Raw genomic sequence first — 14,034 nt, 5'->3', positions numbered from 1 at the left:
AAAATTATTGGGGTACAAATATTAAGGAGTAGGTTTGGTTTGGCTTAGTTGTTTTTGTTTGGGCAGTTAACCTAGCTTAGTAACCTATGGTTACCTATAAGCACTTAACAACAAAACTGTTACAAATCAACTGGTTGTGTAATATATTCTGCAAACACTTTTTATCAACATCATATTTAAAAGCCAAAAGGATACCTAGAGTACCTTTAGGAAATACTAGAGTGTTTGATAAATATCTCCTGTGGCTTCTCAAAAGCCAGTTTACAGGTGCTATATATAGAAGAATTCCCCCAGCAAAAATATTATTTACTTTCGTATTATGTAGTCTATTTTGCCTCTGATTTATTTTGGCCTTAATGGACTCTATTTTGGCTTTGAATTAAGAGACTATAAACATATTAACTTGATACCGAAGAATTCAATGTATGTGGTTACAGCTCCACTTTACAACAGTATGCACATCTGCTACTCATCAAAAATCAAGAAAACCAGCACCATGTTGTTATATACTCTTCACTAGCTTCCATACAAATGTAATTTTATTGCTGTATCTGGCATAATATCCATTTGCAATGCTTTCTGGAAAATAATTTTTAAATGCAGTAAAGGATAGAAAATTGGCATTTCAATTAGGAAGTAATTAAAGTACATTCTTTAAAAGTTGAGTTTTCAAGACATTTTTACTTAACTGGCATAAGAAATTTTGATATTTCAACTGTCAGACTATTTGATGATTAAGGATAAAATAATAAATTTTCCAAAATAGTCACAAATCCCTAATATAATATGTATATTCAATCTGAATCCACTTTCCCCTAACAAAAATACTTAGAAATGTTCAGTTTCAATAAAGTTAAATTGAAGGGATCAATTTTCACCCTTTACAAGATATAATTACATACAAAGGTGGCTAATTAAGACAACATTTAGAATTGAGTCATAAAAACTAAGTGAACCAGATCTATACTAGCTCATAAATCACTTCATGATCCTTGAAGTTACTTACATAATCCTACCTATCTATAATTAAAGGAAGTTATTAGTACACATATTAGTAAGTATGAATAATGCCCAACTATCTAACATGCATATATATCCCTCAAAAGAAAAGGTAATATTTAAAAACATACAAGTTAAAATTCCTATTTCTGATAATTTGGTAATAATATAACCAGAAAATCCTTTTACAAAACATCTAGAACCACTGGTTAGTCTTTTTATTTGGTTTACACATTGCTACAGCCTGAATGTTTATGTCTCTTCAAAACTCTTATGTTGAAATCCTCAAAGATGATAGTATTAGAATGTGGGGCTTAGTCATAAGGGCAGAGCTATCATAAATGGAATTAATGCCTTATAAAAGAGGCTCCAGAGAGACCCCTAGGTTCTTCCACCATTTGAGGACAGAGCAAGAAGGTACATGGACCAGGAAGAGGGCCCCCACCAGAAGTGAACCTTGGCCTTGGACTTTGCAGCCTCCAGAACAATATGCAATAAAATAGCTGTTGTTACAAGCTACTCAGTCTATGTAGCTTGAATACAGCACTGTATTGTAACAGCACAGACTAAGACATATATATATATATATACTCAAAATAAAAATATGTAACACTCCTTTAAATGTACAGCTAAGACATAAAAGTAGGGGAAATCTTTAGAGAGCCAAAAATTAACAGGGAAGTTGAAAGCTGTGCATGCTTGATTCTACAGCCACCCTACAGGACAGTCTCATCTCAAAATCTGAAGAACTTCTATTTCAATGGCAAAGCAGAGAAGAAAATAGGAGCTTGACACCAGGAAGCACTGTGTTACAAGTAAGATTTTTATACAAAGCAGACCCCCAGGGAACAATGAAGTAGAAACACCTGCCATTGGCAGAAGGAGGCAAAGAAGTTATTTTTCTGTCTTGGCCTAGGCTCTGAAAAGGTGGGAAAAATCACCAAAGACTTTATAACCACAAGATACCCTCATATAGGTTTAGAGTTTGAATTTATTCTATCTACACTGTACATGAACTCTTTTTTTATTTTTATTTAGGGCCGTACTTGCGGCATATGGAGGTTCCCAGGCTAGGGGTCAAATTGAGGTACAGCTGCCAGCCTATGCCACAGCCAGAACACCACCAGATCTGAGCCACATCTGCGACCTACATACACCACAGCTCACAGCAACACCAGAGATCCTTAACCCGCTAAGCGAAGCCAGGGATCAAACCTGCAACCTCATGGTTCCTAGTAAGATTCGTTTCCGCTGTGTTACAATGAGAACTCCCTGTACAGGAACTCTTAACTCCAAAAATTAAATATAAATTTCGAGTGATCTTTACTCAAAAAGGGTGATAACATATATATACACATATGTCAACACTGCACACAAAATCTGTAAATTTTACTACATGAAAGCTATTCTTCAGTTTAAAAATGATCTCTGAACCCTATAGGGTGCTTGACAAAAGCGAACCTCTCTGGAGGAAAACCAGCCCCTCCATGAAGCCACTCAGGATTCTCACAGACAAGCCATCTTAAGATCAGCTTACAATTCAAAACTATAAAACACCAAAAAAAGAAAAAAAGAAAAAAAAAAAAAAAAACAGTTCACCTTAGGCAACAATCAGTAAATAGGACAAAGAACAGAACTAGATTTCTAAGAACTTGAGATAACTGAACAATCCGACAGATTAAAAATTTTTTAAATGGTTAAAACACATAAAAGGCTAAAGTACATGGGACAAGACCTATAGAGCAATAATAGACATCCCTAATGAAACAATACAAGAAATGATACTCAGTGGATGTTAAAACAAACATATATAGGAACTAGATATCAGCATGGTGCAAAAGGATCATCCCACCGATTAAAGGATACAGGAGGAGAAGCTCAATATCATAATTAACTTCCACAATCTACAGAACAATCTTAGCATCACTAGAATTAGGACACAACATTATACACTTTCTGATGTAATGAACAGAGTATTCAGTACTACCTACAAAGCATTCGTGCCAATACACTGACTGTCACTATCCAAGTTTTCTATCATGAAGTTTAATTTTACAAGAAATGTAAAGGGATAAAATAAGTCAAACATCACAAGGATCTCTTAGAAAACCCCAAATCTGGAACATTCCACAAGACAACTGTATAACCTTTTCAGTAATTCAAGAGGGTGAGAGAAGAAAGAAAGGTGGAGGAAACTGTTCTAGAGAAAATTGAGTGGTATAATGAAATGCAACTTGTGAACCTTGTTTTAAATCCTAACTCAAACATACCAATTAAAACACAGCATTTCCGAGACTATTATAGATACCAGAATATGGACTGAGTAATCCGTAATATTAAAGACTTGTTCATGTGGGGTGTGTAGAAGACACTGGTACCGTGGTTATGGAAAAAAGCGTTTATTTTTCAGATGTGCAAAATGAAGTACTCACAAGTGAGATGTCACTGTGTGGATTTGCTTTAAAATACCTCAGATAACAAAACAGCCTAAATTTCTAAACACAGGAGAGTGGTGGAATAAACTACGGCATATTTACACAATGGAATACTACAGAGTCACCAAAAAAAAGAAAGAGAAATGTTCAGGATATATTGTTAAGGAAAACAAACAGAAAGTGCAAAACTGTCTTTAGTATGTTTCTCTTTCATGTAAGAAAAAAGGGGAATGTAAGAAAATACATATATATATCAGTTCATCTGCATATAAAAGGAATTCAAGAAGCTAAAATAAGAAATAGGAGTTCCCGTCATGGCACAGTGGAAATGAGTCCGACTAGGAACCATGAGGTTGCGGGTTCGATCCCTGTCCTCACTCAGTGGGTTAAGGATCCGGCATTGCCGTGAGCTGTGGTGTAGGTCGAAGACGTGGCTCCAATCTGGCGTTGCTGTGGCTGTGACACAGGCCGGCGGCTAAAGCTTTGATTAGACTCCTAGCCTGGGAACCTCCATATGCCACAGGTACAGCCCTAAAAAGACAAAAGACAAAAAAAAAATTAAAAATAAGAAATAAATGATAATAAGATATCCTCGAGGATTAACTGAGAACAGGATGGAAAGAAAGGGGAAATAGGATGGGGTAGAAGTGTTAGGAAGAAAGGACACTACTCTGAGGATAAATTTTTGTGTTATTTCTACCTCTTAGAAACATGGTAATTGTTTCATATAATCCCCAAATAATTGATAATTGATATTTACATTCAACCAGGATATGGGGGAAATCTAAAATGGAATACAAACACGTGTTTGCTATGGCTCAGTGGTTAACAAATCTGACTAGGAACCTGAGGTTGTGGGTTCGATCCCCGGCCTTGCTCAGTGGGTTAAGGATCCGGCATTGCCGTGAGCTGTGGTGTAGGTTGCAGACGCTGCTCTGATCCCGCATTGCTGTGGCTCTGGTGCAGGCTGGCGGCTACAGCCTCCATTAGACCCCTAGCCTGGGAACCTCCATATGCTGTGGGTGTGGCCCTAGAAAAAAGACAAAAAAATAAACAAAATAAAATGGAATACAAGTAGTAATAAATATATTACAAATACCGCACTGCGACAAGTGGGAAAGAACAGATATTACCTAAATAAACTTGGAAGACAATATTTTAACTTTACTGACAATACTTTCATAGTATTATGTTCTAAACAATAAATTTGTTTCTTACAAGAGTACAGGTTAGCAATTCTGAAACTCTTGTATACTAGGATTAAGCATGTAAGAAAACATTCTGTGGCTTCTCACTATCACAAACTTGAATAATGAAGAAACAAAGGTGTGGGGAGGAGAAGACCATAATGTGCTTTTACAGTGGTGGATTAGAACCACAGATACCAACACGAACTCATTTTTTTAAATACGTAAATACAAACACACAGAACTAGGTTTGTACACACACACGTATTTCTTAACTCTGTCCACTGAGAGGACTTAAGGGCAATGAAAATCCACTAGCTATGGACACACCCAGCTTCCAGATCTTAATTTCTCAATACTATTTCCAGTAAGAGGAGACAGAGCTCCTTGGAGAAATGGTTGATTCCAAGGGTGAAGCAGAAAGAACAAGATGAATCTGGAACATCTTGTGCTGTGTAGACAGTTATTAAAAAAAGTGTTTTAAAAATAATGAGGGCCTGTCACAGGAGCAAATATGAAGGAACTCCCAATGACAACATCTGGAACAACTTAAACAAGAAATAATGACAGTAATGGATTATAATCTATAGAATAAAATAAATGCCCTTGAATTCTTACTAGTATAAATAACTGGATAAATGAGTAAGAAGGAAAAACAGGACAGTTCTTCCTTACGGTGGAATTCTTAACCAACAATGCATGTAAGAGGAACAATGGAACTAGAAATATCAGCTTTTGGCAAACACCACAGTAACTGTTGCAAGCAAGTCACCAAAACTAAAAATACAATGAGAAACAGGGTAAGTGATAGCTACAAATATTTATTACTAGGGGAAAAAAGTTAAAAAAAAAACAAAAAACAGCAGACAACACGATAAGCAAGTGATCAAATGTTACATCGCCAGTATCCACATCATGTACCTGCTGATATGCTACCCTGAGAAGAGCACAGTATGACCTCTGCCATCCCCAAAACATACAACCTTAATCTAATCATTACAGACAAATCCTAAATGATGGATATTCTACAAATGACTAGTCAATAATGTTCTAAAGGTCAAGGTTACAAAGACTGGTAAAATGTCCCAGATTAGAAAAGACTAAGGAAATAACTAAATACAACATGGGATCCTAGACTACAAAAAAGACTCTAGTGGGAAAATTGGAGAAATTCAAATATGGCCCACAGATTAGCTAATAGTATTGTATCAGCATTAATTTCCTGGTCTAGATAACTCTTCTGTGATTATATAAAACACAGTATTAGGGGAAACTAGGTAAAGATTATACAAGTGTATACTATTTCTGTAACTTTTTTGTAAGTCTAATGTTATTGATACACTATTCTACTTTTACATAGATTGACATTTTCTCATAATGAGTCTGTTAAATGAGGAGCACTGAGAACTTCTAGAAAAACAAAACAGTTGCTGATATTAAAAACTTAACTGACTCAAACTGCAAAATTAGGCACAACTGCAGAAAGAATTATTTGGAAAGGAGGTGCAAAAACTAATCAGAAGGTGGCCTAGAGAGATAAAAAGAAGATATGAAAGCAAGATTAAGAGGCATGGAACAGAAAATTAAATGGTCCACAAACATCAAACAGGAGTTACAAAAGAGACTAAAGAGAATGAAGGTCAGGTAAGAAAATAATAGATAACAATGTTCTAAAATCAATAAGTAACAGTAATAATTAGATTTTGGAAACAAGACTTCTAAGCAGGATAAATAAAAATAAAGCCACATCTAGACACAACATGAACAAAGCTGCAAAATATCAAAATTAAGGGCTGTTTTTAAACAACTGGAAATAATAATAATAATAAATTACTTACAAAGCAACAATTACAAAATAGCAGACTTCTCACAGTAACAAAGTCATAATACCCTTGAAGAACTGAGTGAAAACAACTATCACCAAGAATTCCATAATCAACAAATTATCATTTCAAGAATGAGGGCAAAATAAATGCACTTTTAGACAAAGACCAAGAGCTTACTATTAACAGACTTCTGCTGAAAGAAATATACTTCAAGCAGAGGGAAGATGAACCCAAGTGAATTAAGTAGGATGTGAAAAAAAATGATAAAATAAGAAATCAGTATAGTGAATAAATCTAAAGACACAGAATTTATAAAATCCTCCTTCAAATAAAACTAACATGTTGCATTTCTTCCATGTGGCATTTTTAAAGTAATTCAATGTGGAGAAGGAAAAAAAAAACGGCTTCAATAAGATACTTTTCATGAAGAAAAAAAGCACCAAACATGGACTTGGATAATCTCAACTAAGAACCTGGCTTTCTCTTATTTTAAGCAAAGGCCTAGGTTTCTTCAAAGGGTGAAGCCATTTTTAAACTAGAAGATCCTTAAGATTCCCTACCAGTCTCAAGATTTAATGGACAGAAAATAAACTTCCCCAATTTACCAGGACATATTGCAAAACTGTAAGCTACTGAGAGTTCAGACCAAGATCTTTTGTACACACCAGCACTTTGTGGAGATGTGTGCTAACAGGCTATTTGCTTCTATGCAAAAGCTATGGAAATGGATATGACCTTAGGGAAAGGATAAAGAAAATGATGCACTTTTAAAACTTCAAGAGTTAATGAAGAAAGGAAAAGAGTGGTTCAAGTGGTAGGAAAGGAGAACCAACAGTATAAATACCAGAATGTCTTCAGGAAAAAAAGTCTAAGAGGCATATGATATCAATATTATGGGACTTCAAGGCTACTCCAAAAAAATAAAACTCAAAAAGCCTCCAGTAAGAATTGCCAATTAGAAGTGCCAGACCCTTATCATCCCACCTGTCTCACTGTAATTGTTACAATATTCCTAAGGACATCCCCAACCCAGCAACTTGGCCTACTCCTTCCTGCCCCCTACTAGGAAAGGCATGTGGCCCACTCTTCACCTCCTCCCCTAGATCAACCTGACCTACTCCTTGCCCCCCACTAGAAAAGGTATGTAACCCACTCCTTACCCCACCCCTATAGGGGCAACATATGCCCCAACCAATCAGCAAGTGTATTCAAAGACCCCCATCCTTCCCCAACCAACCAGTAAGTGTATCAGAAGACCACATTCTTCCCCAACCAATCAGCAGGTCAACAGGTGTATGGCAAGACCACTCCTCACACTCCTTTCTTTGGGCCATAAAAACAGACATGCGCCCAGAGTTGGCTCTTCCTGATTATCAGGAAGTTGACCCACTGTGTTAACAGGGTCTCTTGCCTCAATAAACTTGTCTTTTCTACACCTTGGTTTAAATCTGGAAAATTATTTTTCCACCCACGTGCAGAGACCACAATAAATATGAAATTATGGGGAAAAAAAAAAACTAAACACAATCATTTTATTCCTACTTCACGAATTAATGATCACAAACTATTCCTTCCAAAATCTTAAGCTTGAATAACACAGATACTAGATGTGGTCAAACCAATTTACTCTAATTACTAAAGCGCCAACCACACTGAAATACAGCAAGGGTACATAAGAGCCCCAAAATGCAGAGGACTTAAAGGTACCCTATACATTCTTCTCTCTGCTAAGGATGAATTAAAGTCAATGCTGCAAACAAAGGAAGCTTTTACTAGAAAGGCAAAGCTAAAGAGAATGGACTAGGTAAAGTCATGCAGTCACACTGCAAATATTCTCTTTCAATATTCCTTCAATAAAAGTGGGCCTGGCGATAAGCAACATAAAAATATTAGGCCATATAATCAATCAAAACTCAATTTGAGGCATGATATGTCACTGCAGATAAAGAATTAAAAACTGGATGTAGGCTAAGATGTTAAGAAAAAATCCCAACATTAACATCTGAGAATATATATAAATACACACACACATTTATTTATTCTCTTAAAAAATCTTTTTATACACCACAGGTGTGGCCAAAAAAAAAATGTTTCCAGTTCCAAGGGCCTTGATTCCTACCCCGGAAGCTAGTAAAGGTAAACCTACAATTCAGATTTCCTATATTAGTGGCTTTTCCAATACATTATTTTAATTTTTAGATAATCTCAAAAAAAAAAAACCTATCTCCAAACATATCCAAATCTATATAGTCTGCCCGAAAGTAATGGATTACATTTTCCATTCTTTATTAAAAAAAAAAAAATCCTTTGATATTTTAAAATATTTTTCAGTTTACATCAAGTGCAATGGGAAAAGAGGTTTAGAGGTGAAACAGCCCTAAAAAAAGATCAAGTGTGATGACATATGCAATAAGGGCAGTAAAAACAAAATTTTTAAAAGAATCTATTCTGCAGAAACACAAGTCTAGGAGTTCCCATAGAACCTGACTAGAATCTATGAGGATACAGGTTATATCTTGTGGGTGTGCATAGGCCAGTAGCTGCAGCTCCAATTCAACCCCTAGCCTGGGAACTTCCATATGCTGTGGGTGAGGCCCAAAAAAAAGGGAAATCCTAAGTTTAACATACCTAAATTACACTTGAATGTGTACTTTTAAAATAAATTTTTAAAAAGACATATATTTTCTTTAAAGGCGTATGACTTTTCAAAACAATGTAAGAACTATGTCTAGTCACTTATGATGGAGCATGATAATGGGAGAAAAAAGAATGTATAAATGTATGTGTAACTGGGTCACCATGCTGTACAGTAGAAAAAAAATTGCATTGGGGAAATAACAATTTAAAAAAAATTTTTTAAACATTAATGTCAAAATTGAAAGGAGCTCATCATTTTAGAGATGAGGAAATTGAAGTCCACTAAAATGAAGTAACATGCTTAGAAAATAACACAGCTATGAATCACTTTGTTGTACAGGAGAAATTATCACAACATTGTAAATCAACTATACTTCAATAAAACCTTTAAAAATGAAGAAAAAAAATAGGATCTAGAGGTAACAAAGAACAAGCTCCAGGGAGTGTATTTTTATAATATGATCTTGATAACTTCTAATGCAAACTAAAAATCGTAATTATGCTTTAAATAAACAATTGCAAACAAAGCCATACTGATTTAGAATTCCCAAGACCATGCTAAAATTTACATCTGCTTAGAAAACAAAATGTTCCTAACAAGGACAAACAATAGGATTATAAAAAAAAAATAAAGGAGTTCCCATTGTGGCTCAGTGGGAAAAAATCTGACTAGGAACCATGAGGTTGAGGGTTTGATCCCTGGCCTTGCTCAGTGGGTTAAGGATCCAGCGTTGCCATGAGCTGTGGTGTATGTCACAGATGCGGCTCGGATCTGACGTTGCTGTGGCTGTGGCATAGGCTGGCAGCTACAGCTCCAATTAGACCCCTAGCCTGGGAACCTCCTTATGCTGCAGGTGCAGCCCTAAAAAGCAAAAAAAGAAAAAAAAAAAAGAAAGAAAATATAAAGTCCAGTCACTCAGAAAATATTTGCTGATCACCTCTATTAGCGGGACTCACCTATTTTAGTCATCTGGGATATAGCAGTGCAGAAAATTCTTTTAAACATACTCAAAATATGACAATTATATTTATATAATTGATAGGGAAATCATAAATAATACTTTTTCCACCGAACTAGGTCTAGATCTACAAGCACCTTTTTTTTTTTTTTTTTTTTTTTTGTCTTTTCCAGAGCTGCTCCCACAGTATATGGAGATTCCCAGGCTAGGGGTCTAATCGGAGCTGTAGCCACCGGCCTACGCCAGAGCCACAGCAACTCGGGATCCAAGCCCCATCTGCCACCTACACCACAGCTCAAGGCAATCCTTGACCCACTGAGCAAGGCCAGGGATCGAACCCGCAACCTCATGGTTCCTAGTCGGATTCATTAACCACTGTTCCACAACTGGAACTCCTGCAAGCACTTTTAAAACAGAACTTTTACTATTGTTAATACTCTCGACAATGATAAAAATGTATTTTTAAAATGTTATCATTCAAAGCTGTTCAGCATGAATGCACTTCAGACTGAATCACTAAAGTTTAACTTTTTGAAAAATATCCAAAATGATTTGGACTATGAACAGATCCTTAACAAGCAGAAAACCCTCAGAACTGTTTTATTTGCACCTGAAACAGCAGGTCCTCAGTACTAAGCTCAGTACAGTCACCGTGGAACAGATTACGGAGCTCCATCATGAGGCACAGCCACATAGGAATCACCTCTCACTATAAAGATCCTGCTTTCTATAACTATGGTTGTTCGTTTCTGGGACGATTACCAAACACACGTTTTCCTGTTCCTCATTCTCAATTCTACACTGCCAGTCACTCAAAAGAAAGAGGAAAAAAAAAAAAAACTCTGAGAGAGGCCACATTTAGGGAGGGAAATAAAAATCTTCCTTCAGTCTAGGCTAAATGGACGGATTGCACAAAGAACTCCATACATCAGAAAGCACACAGATGTCTACACTAGTTCCCAGGACTCAAACAATACCAGTCATTCAACAGCCTTCCTTTTACATAAGCTGATGTGAGAGAGCTCAGTCAGCTCTTCTGAACCTCATAACCCAGGATCCTGGAACTCTGATAAAGCCACCTTTTTCCTCAGCACTGTTTTCATGTCTTTCTCTGGAAAGCAAACTTCGTTTTTCCTCTAAAAAAATCAATCTAGAAATCATGTGTTCTGTTTGATAAGTGATAAACTCAAATCCAAAATTACTATTCCATTAAAACTAAAAGCGTTAACACAAATAAATCTAAGATCAATACTGCCTGATAAAATATATTTTTAAATGCATGAGTTTAAAATATAATTTTAAATAAGCCCCATCAAGCTAATTACCAAATGCATACCATTTGGCTGCATTCTATTTGCTTCCAGTTCCGTAACTTTAAAAAACAGCCATATGACACAAAATAACTCTCCAAAAATTAAAACAAATTTTACAAGAACTGTTTGTGACGGGGGGTGGCTTTACACACACGCACACACACTCAACACTAAATACAGACATCAAAAATAATGAAAGATATTTCACTTAGTGTTTGACCAAGCCTTTATTTAGGCCTCAAGAAAAATATACTTATTCTTCCTTAAATAACACTACTTTCTACTTTCAAAGCACATTATTATTGATTCTTTCAAGAATATCCTTTTATCAGCTGAGTCTTTGTCAAGTTCTCACCTTAAATACTAGTAACTATTTAAGCCATGGAAACGCTAATTTACTTTTTTAATCACATGGCAAAAAGTTACTTCCTAAGACACTTATCAGACCTGCTACCCAGAAGTAAAGCTCAGTTTTAGGCGACAAAATGAGAATGATTCATTTACTCATTAAATGAATAAGATCCTGAGTATTAGATCCTGAATAGTCAAGAATTGTCTATAAATTCAGCTTCCTTGAATACTTACTACCACCTCATCATTATCCCTTATAGAAATAAAATGCTGCTCCAGAATTGTGGTAATCTAGCTATTTTATCCACCCATTCTCCTTAAGAGCTCTTGCAGCCCTTCTAGTCCTTTAACACTTTCCCTCTCCACATACATACTACATAATACAAATAAACATGCTTTGAAGAAGGAAAAGTTCTCTATCCCAAGTTATCTGTCCTTAAATACTATATTCTTAAAGATATTCCCACTTTCTTCCTAAGAACACAAAAAGGAGAACTCTGAACATACTGACACTTGAGTAAATTTCCATCATCACCCTATAGTTATAAGATTGAATCTGTCAAAAAGAAAACAAAAAAAAGAACTATTCATCTTTTCACCAAAGTATTACTCCATAATAACCATTCAAAGCACCAAAACCCTGTGAGTTCTACAAAGCAGTAACCTCAGAAACATTTCAACACTCCCTGAGACTAACAAACTTTATTGGCAAAACTAATTCCATTTCTCAAAAAAAAACCTTGCCAAGTTCTCAACAAACAAATTCTTCAATCAGTACAGTTTACCACACCATCCAACATCTGTGACCTCCTCCTTAGGACACTCAAACCTTTTTCCTACCTTTAGAGCCAGTGTAATATTTTCTGATGCTTTATTAAGAAACTATCTGAACTTTTTTTTTTCTGGCCACACCCATGGCTTGTGGAAGTGCCCAGGCCTGGGACTGAACCTGAGTCACAGTAGTAACCCATGCCACAGCAAGACAATTCTAAGTCCTTAACCACTAGGCCCCCAGGGAACTCCGAGACCATCTGACCTTAGTGGATACCTCTTAATGTCTCTATAAGTACACATTTTTTATATATTATATAAAGCACGTATAAGATATGTTTGTGTTTTCCAGAACTTCTCTCCCTAAAATTTCATGCACCATTGCTCATATTATCTTTTATGGTCAAAGTTTTTCATTTTCCTATACATGGCATCCTCTTTAAAACCTTGTCACCAAAAAAGGCCTGATATCAAGACAAAGGAGCATTTATAAACCTTTCTTTCATTTTCCCCAAATTTTAATTTATTACATAATATTAATCTACTCCATTTTTACATGTTTTAAAGCTTTCCATCATACTTGGAAGTCAATGAAAACAAAGTACTAAAATAGTTATTCTCAGGCTATTTACCTTTAGATTTTAACCAATTATGTGAACTAATTTCAAGTTCATGTTTAGTTAACTATACCTAGCCAGGACAGACTCTGGCTCGATAATGTATTCAACAGAGAAATGGCAAGGAATGGTATATGGCAAGACTGAAATACAGTAATAGAGAAGCATGCTGGGACACAATTCACATTTTGTAATAAGATGTGCCCATAGCTTTAAGAGTCTCTTCTCATTAGAAAATAAACTTATGGCAACCCAGCAATCCCCCTCTTGGGCATATATCTGGACAAAACTTTCCCTGAAAAAGACACATGCACCTGCATGTTCACTGCAGCACTATTCACAACAGCCAACACATGGAAACAACCTAAATGTCCATCAACAGATGACTGGATTAAGAAGATGTGGTATATATACACAATGGAATACTATTCAATCATAAAAAAGAACCAAATAATGCCATTTGCAGAAACGTGGATGGAACTAGAGACTCTCATACTAATGCAGTAAGTCAGTAAGAGAAAGACAGATACCACATGATATCACTTATATCTGGAATCTAATACATGGCACAAATGAACCTTTCCACGGAAAAGAAAATCATGGACATGGAGAAGACTTGTGGTTGCCAAGGGGGAGGGAGTGGGATGGATTGGGAATTTGGGGTTAATAGATGCAAACTATTGCCTCTGGAATGGATTAACAATGAGATCCTGCTGTATAGCACTGGGAACTATATCTAGTCACTTATGATGGAGTACGAAGTGAGAAAAAAAAATGTATATATGTGTATGTGTGACTGGGTCACCTTGCTGTACAGCAGAAAATTGACAACACACTGTAAACCAGCTATAATGGAAAAAATAAAAATCATTATTAAAAAAAAGAAAAGAAAAAGAAAAAACTTACAGCAAAAAAATACTTAACTTAGTTTTTATTTTT

The 14,034-nt window shown here is 35.8% G+C and overlaps 1 protein-coding gene across 1 annotated transcript in view; it reads right to left on the bottom strand.

The window, feature by feature from the left end:
* Nucleotides 1-14,034, bottom strand: part of LRP6 (LDL receptor related protein 6) — a 169,679-nt gene that overhangs the window by 135,399 nt on the left and 20,246 nt on the right.

Source organism: Sus scrofa, chromosome 5 (assembly GCF_000003025.6).
Source record: "Sus scrofa isolate TJ Tabasco breed Duroc chromosome 5, Sscrofa11.1, whole genome shotgun sequence".
In the NCBI taxonomy this organism is placed as follows: domain Eukaryota; kingdom Metazoa; phylum Chordata; class Mammalia; order Artiodactyla; family Suidae; genus Sus; species Sus scrofa.
This window is presented reverse-complemented; position numbering and strand designations above follow the sequence as displayed.